The sequence below is a fragment of the Meles meles genome, chromosome 8, assembly GCF_922984935.1.
Source record: "Meles meles chromosome 8, mMelMel3.1 paternal haplotype, whole genome shotgun sequence".
In the NCBI taxonomy this organism is placed as follows: domain Eukaryota; kingdom Metazoa; phylum Chordata; class Mammalia; order Carnivora; family Mustelidae; genus Meles; species Meles meles.
The window spans coordinates 21,634,979-21,642,062 of record NC_060073.1 but is presented as its reverse complement, the minus strand read 5'-3'; the positions used below and the strand labels follow the sequence as shown (position 1 = coordinate 21,642,062).

Genomic DNA, 7,084 nt, shown 5'->3' with positions numbered 1-7,084 from the left:
CTCGTTCTCTTGACTGCCTCCTGAAAGACTGTCTCCAAATACAGTCACATTCCCAGGTGCAGGGGTTAGGACTCAAACAGATGCATTTGGCAGGCACAGTTCTGCCCATGACAGAGAACTTGAACAGAAGCAGCTCCTCTGCCCATCGCTCATCATCCTAGTTTCCTTGCTTCAGGCCTTGGAGCTTTTTGAGCTTTCAGAGTTCCCTCTCTCGCCCTCGCTTCGGCAGCACACACCCTAAAACTGGAACGACACAGAGGAGACTAGCATGGCCTTGCACAGGGATGGCAAGCCAATGAACGAAGCTTTCCATATATTTTTTTTAAAGGATTTATTTATTTATTTGAGAGAGAGAGAGCACGAGAAGAGAGAGGTCAGCAGGAGAAGCAAAGTCCCTGCTGAGCAGGGAGCCTGATGTGGGACTCGATCCCAGGACTCCAGGATCATGACCTGAGCTGAAGGCAGTCGCTTAAACAACTGAGCCACCCAGGCACCTGCTTTCCATATTTCAAGAAAAAGTTCCCTCCCCAAATGGGCTTATGTCTAGGGTCGAGGCGGCTGGCTCATAAGAGTTGAGGTTTGCCATGGGCACCAGGGAGGACAACGACCAAGGAAAGAAGCTCCCCGGCTGTGGCAGGTGTCCAGGCCATTGTAGAGCACCATGCGTGCCCCCAGGGCTGATCCCAGGCCCAGCCATTTCCTGCAGGGTGTCTGTAAACCTGACTTTGCCACGTTGCCAACCTCCCGAGGCCAGTCTATTTCCTACTCACTTGGCTGCCAGGCGTGGGTGTGGGGCATAGGGGGCAGATGGGCAGCCTGGCAGACAGCCCCATGGAGCAGGGTGAGATGGCAGGGGTTTGAAGCTAATCTCATTAGCAGCCACATCCTGTATCTCCCGAGGGTTTTCTCCACCCCCACGGCCCGCAGCTCGGTGCCCACTCCTGAGCAGAAGGCAGACAGAGCAGGAGTTGGGCCCAGGGCTGGCAGTGATCTCTGGACCTCAGAGACACTGCCATGGCCATTTCTCACCATCCAGGACAGGTCCCCCCTTCTGACTCACTCCTTGCTGGGGACAAGAAATTTGAGTCTCTACAAAACTGTTTCCTCTGGATGTGAAATGGGCCATACTGCAGGGTCCCATGACTAAAAAGGCCTCCCAGTCTCTACAGTGATTTCTGCGCTAGGAACACATGTGTGCCCGGTTATGCTTTGGCTGAAGCATGGAGGGCTTGTTGCCTGAGATGGGACCTGGGGCGGGGGGTGACGGGGGTCAGGGTCAGGGCCAGGTGGAAACAGTCAGAGATTATTAGAATATTCTGGAACAGGAGGATTGACCAATAGAGTTTTGGGGCAGAGGATGTGGAGAGAGAAATCCACCCACCTGTGGGGTTTGCCTCTCTTAGTTGTGTGTAGAAGCTGAGAAACTTGGGAATTTGCCCGGAGGTCTAATCATAGACTTTAATCTACATTGATGCATATACACCAAGGTTTCCTTTTTGGGTGAGGTCTTGTACAAAAGAGAGCATACCACCTCCTTTGATCATCATATTATAAGAACAGAGCCATCTGTCACGCTTTCCTTTTTACCCAGGCCACCAGGAAGCTCTGGATAAGATCTAAGGTTTTCAGTGCCTGTACCTTCCAGATCTCTCGTTTCTGACATGCTTCCCTCTTCCTTTCTCTTCATTAATATTTGTCATTTAAATTACATACAAACATTAAAATTAAAGGAGATAGGACACATGCCTGGCTCCCTCGGTATGGAATCGGGAATATGATTAAGTGTTGACGTGTGTTTGTGTATGGGAGGGGAGTGATACCTAGGGACACAGAAGGCCAGCTTTCACGATCTGTAATCTGATTTTATTTAACACCCCTTATTATGTGCCAAGGGCTGTTGCCGTGCTTTACAAATATCAATTCAGGGGATCTTGGGAACAACCCTGGGACATGTGTGCTGTTACCAGCCCCATTTTGTAGATGAAGAAACGGAAGGAGATGAAAATGAAGGAACTGGCCAGAGTCACGTGGCTATTAGACGACAAGCCGGCATCTGAATCTGGGGCCCATACTCTAGGCCAGTGCTTTGGGACTTGGCCGTGCTGATGGTGGCACCACCAGCCACGTGTGGTTACTGAGTACGTGGCCTGTGGCTTGTGTGACTGAGGAACGGGATTAAATCAATTTCAGAATCCGTGTGGCGACTGACCACTGTATCAGACAGTGCCGCTGTCAAGCACCGCGCCGCTGTCAAGCACCGCGCTCTGCCGCCTCTCCCCGACTCCTGATGCTGCTGCGAAGGCCATCTGGGGCAGCACAGTCCGCAGTCAGAGCCAAATGCCTGAATTCCTTTCCCGCCCTCTCTCCCTCCTCTTCCTTCTTCTTCATAGCTAACATCGTAGCTAACATTTTCTGAGCACGTAGATTCTCACTCAGTTCTCCCCCAACTCCTTGGATGTATGCACTTTTCCTAAAATACCTGTTTAACAGAAGAGAGGACTGGCCCTCAGAGAAATAAGTGTCTTGGGCAGAATCGTGCAGTCAGTAAATGGCTGTGGTCAGAATTGGCTCCAAAGTCTGAATGACTCTAAAGCCACATTTTCTTCCTTTTTTTTTCTTCTTCCCTCCCTTCTTCCCTCCCTCCTTCCCTCTCTTCCTTCCTTCCTTTTTTTTTTTTTTAAGATTTTATTTATCTATTTGACAGACAGAGATCACAAGTAGGCGGAGGCAGGCATAGAGAGAGGAGGAAGAAGGCTCCCTGCTGAGCAGAGAGCCCGGTGCGGGGCTTGATCCCAGGACCCTGAGATCACGACCCGAGCCAAAGGCAGAGGCTCTAACCTACTGAGCCATCCAGATGCCCCTCTTCCTTGCTTCTTTCTCTCCTTCATTATCTCCTTCCCAGCCTCCTTTCCCCATCCCTCCTTTCTCTCTTTTCTCTTTCTTTCTTCCTTCCTTTCATTCCTTTAAGATTTTATTTATTTATTTAGCACAAATAGGAAGCCCGATGCGATGCTCAATCCCAGGACCCTGAGATCAAGACTTGAGCAGAAGGCAGATACTTAACCAACTGAGCCACCCAGGTGCCCCTCTTCCTCCCTCCCTCCCTCCCTCTCTTTCTCTTTCCCCACCTTTTTTTTTTTTTTTTTTAAGTAAAATGTGCTCCCTTCTGACATGCCTATCAGTTCCCTCCAAAGGAGAGTCTCTCTTGTCGACCAACGTCAGCATTTCTGAAGGAAGGAGAGAGGAAGACAGAGGTGGTTGGCAGAGGCAGGTGAAGTGCTGGGTCAGCACAGGCTCGGGACAGCTGGGGAGGAGAGCGTGCATCAGGGCGAGGGCTTGGAGGGTGTCAAGAGACAGTCAGAGAACAACCAACCCCCTCTAGGCGCTGCCCAGAGAGCCTAGGACCAGTCCCACGTCCACCAAGAGCGCTCTGCCCTCCGGGAGAGGAGTCAGAATGGGATCCCTTCGTTTCCTCATCTGTCAAATGGGGACAAGAATGATTCCATAAGACAATGTCTGAGAACACACGTGGCCCATGGAACGACGCTGGTCTTTCCTGCCTCAGAGCTGGTCTCTGGGGTTGGAGCTCCCGGGAGACCTCGCAGGGGAGACTCACAGAGCTGTCTCCACTGTGGGCGAAGGGAAGGCAGACAGCTTGCTAGCTGAGGGGTCGGGGTGGGCGGTGGGGGCTGCGGCGAGTGCATGGCTGTCAGCTGAGATCACTGGCTCCTCTCTTCCAGCTGCCTGGAGATATTATGAAGTTGCAGAGATGAGGAGAGGAAGCTTGAGCTTGGGGGCCTCTTTGGGGGGCTAGGGAGGGGAGCAGAGAAGGAGGACGTTAATGAAAAAAACATTCCTCGTTCAAGGTGACTGAAAGGTTTTGAGGCTGGTTGGGTCGGGGTCTGGCTGTCCCCCAGATGTGAAGGAGCCAGGCTTGGGACAGCTGCTGAGGGGGAGGCTAGTGCAAGCCCAGCCGACTGACCCTCCTGGGGCTGCCGACCTCCCAAGACCCTTGACTCTGGACAGACACCTGAGACGGGGCAGCTGTGAGGTCCGGGGACCAGAACATCTGGACGCACGCGGCTCGTCCTGCCCGTGCTCTTCCTCCCACTTAGCAGATTCCGCCCTCCTTACTGCCTGTCTCTGGACTACGCGTGGGCACAGGGAGGTGGAGATCTGCTGGAAGCTTCCAGCCTGACCCAGAGGGATGACACAGTCTGGGCCCAGCCTGAGAAATGGAAGAATCTGCCAAGACAGGAAGCCTGAGATGGGTTTCTGGGGCAACTCCTAACTCAACTCTTAACTCTGCCCCTAGGTAATTTCTAGAATGGCCTAGACGGACGCAGAACACACCATGTCTGCCAAGCATCTGAAGAAGGGCCCCTCCCATGAGAGAAAACCAGCTTTCACAGCCAGAGCCTGTCCTTGAATGTGACCCATTGAAGAGGTCTTCCCATTTCACGGCTGGGGATCCGAAGTTCAGAAAGGCGAGGACCCGACTCCAGCCAGCCGAGTGAGAGGCGGGGCCGACACCAGATTTCGGATCCCAGCCCACGGAGCCCTTTGCCATGTGAGCCACCGCTGCCCACTTTCTTCTAGATGCTGGGGAAACTTCAGAAGGCCCAGGGGACACCAAAGGAATAGATCAAAGCCCCATGAACCAAGAATAGGCCCCGCATCATGCTCCTCGAAGCCCGGTTTCACCATGAGTGGCTGTCATCCCTCCAGCGGGAAAAGGGGCCCCCGCAGTGTGTTTTAGGGTCGCACGGAGCGCACTTCATTCCCTTGAAAAACGGTTTTCCTTGGGAAGGAGACTCTGGTTGGCTCCGCGGACAGATGCACCTCTCACCCCTGTGAGCCCCGCGAGGGTGGGGACCACGCCACCCCTTGCCTGACCACATCAGCGTTTGTCAGGGCCCAGCTGCTTGAGAAAGTTGCGAAAGAAGTTCAAGGCTGTGAGTTGGTCCCGTGGGGATGCCTGGCCTCTGGAAGTCTCCCTGTTGGGCATCTGAAAATCTTCCCAGGCCAGATGGCACATTTGCTCCTCGCAGACTGGTGAACCATCGTGTCTCTGGGAGAGACTTGGGGCTCCTCTCATCTGACTCCTTTTGGGCCCAGGGGAGTGAACTGAGCGGCCCAGAGCAGGAGGGGCTCTACCAGTGTGAAGAAGACGGAGGGGGGCTCCCGACCCTGGCTGGAGGGCCTCCCAGGAGCCCCCCATGCTTTTCTGGAGAAGCGCCCATGTGGATGGAGCAGGAAATGGCTAGGCGGGAGCTGGCTCACAGGTTCTGAAAGGGGGCAGCCCTTGGGATATTCAGAATAAGCGCCGTGAGGTGACTCACCCAGGCCACACAGCCCTGGAAAATGGAAAGGGACAGGATAGGCGATGACCTCATGTCTGTCCTTGACCCTATGCTTCTTTCGAAGATAGCCAAGTAGTGCTTTAAAAAAATATCCTAACTGCCCATTTGCATTCATTTTCTCCCGCTTCAGATGCCCCGTATCATCCCTCCTTCTCTGTTTTAAATTGAAGTTGTAAATCCCTAGCACCCTAAAAAAATAAAAACAAAACCCCGAACAATCCCCCGAGTCCGGAGCGATGTGATGGGCTGCAACACCAGCTTCTCGGCGTCTTCCAACGTACAGGACTCCCGTATTTCTGTTCAGAAGCAGAACGGCTTTTTTTTTTTTTTCTTGTCTTAGACAATGTGGTTCTAATATATATCAACAGAGCCAAAGAAAGGACTTTTTTTTTTTTTTAAGAAGTTAACTTCATTTCAAGAACTTGTGTGTTTCTCATTAGTAACGCTGTCTTTTGAAATCCAGCCCAGGGAGGCGATTCCAGTTGAAATCAAAACTGATACGCGCGGGTTTGACTGAAACGCGCCTCTGTCCCTCACTTGCTGCCTTGTTGGGGCTGCTCGCTGGAGGGATGGGACAGGCAGGGCCAGCGGGCAGCTCTCCACTCCCGAGCCCACAGTCCCAGGCCACTGTGCCTGCTGGAGGGTGGGGGCTGGGGAATGGGGCAGGCAGGGGTGTCTTTCAACCTGTCTCACCTGATTGCAGGGAGTTGAGGTGAGACCATGAGGCCCAGGAGGAGGGAGAGCAAGCCACCCAGTCCTGGTGACCTTGATGCTGGGGGCTCAGGGAGGCCAGAGGGCTCCAGCCATGGCCAGAGGACGAGCTGAGTAAGTGTTACGTGATCGGGGACGATCAAGTAGTCCCAGGAGGGGTCCACGCTGCTCTCCAACTTGTAGGTTTTTCAAGTTGTTCTAAATGGAAAACTCCCACTTTTTACTTTTTTGGGCCAGCTCCGGCATTTCTCCTCTGTGAGACCAGGCCTTCTGGAGAACATTAGGAAAAAAAAAATCTTTCCATGGTCAGCCAAGGGGCTGCTCATCCTTCCTGCTGGTGGAGGCCACTTCCTCCAGACATGTCAGTTTCTGGATGGATGAGGAAGGCAAAGGGCATTGTCTTCTTGTCCTTCTCTGCTCTCTTGTCCATGGACCCCCATGTGGGATTTTGTTTTCCTTAAAAAAAAACAACAACAAAAAAAAAACCCCACACCTAATTCTTTGGAGAGCTAATGTTCTCGCTATGTACACCAAAGGGGTTTGGTTCAAGGATGACAGAAACTGATAAGATGACCCTCACACCCAGCCCCCAGTCCAAATTTCCCCATCCTTCAACTCCTAGTGACGTCCTTCCTTCCATGGGAACCCTTTCTCTACCCACTGCTTATTGGTGATAATTCCAGCCCTCAGGGTTCAGCCTGAGCCACTCTTTTTATAATTAATGGGGTGACTTTTTTTAATGACCAAACTGTCCCTTCTTACTTGCACTATTTAATTTTCCAGACATTCAGACATTTCTGTCTTGTCCCCTTAGTTAGGGGGTCTGACTTTCTTAAGGACCGAGACTTTTCCACGAGTGTAGCCCCAGCCCTTTAGCACAGAGTTTGCAAATAATAGCAATGATAATTAAAATAATTATCAACCCTGGGTGGTGGTGGTTGTTTTTTACATTAACCTACTGTTTTTTATCCGTCCCTTTAATGACCACTCCCTTACAAAAATTAAAAAAA

The 7,084-nt window shown here is 52.1% G+C and overlaps 1 non-coding gene across 1 annotated transcript; it reads left to right on the top strand.

Moving 5' to 3' along the window:
* The first annotated feature begins 213 nt into the window (after positions 1-213).
* Positions 214-319, top strand: LOC123950158. The gene has a single exon (XR_006820156.1). It is a non-coding gene; the product is annotated as a U6 spliceosomal RNA (small nuclear RNA).
* The last annotated feature ends 6,765 nt before the right edge of the window (positions 320-7,084 follow it).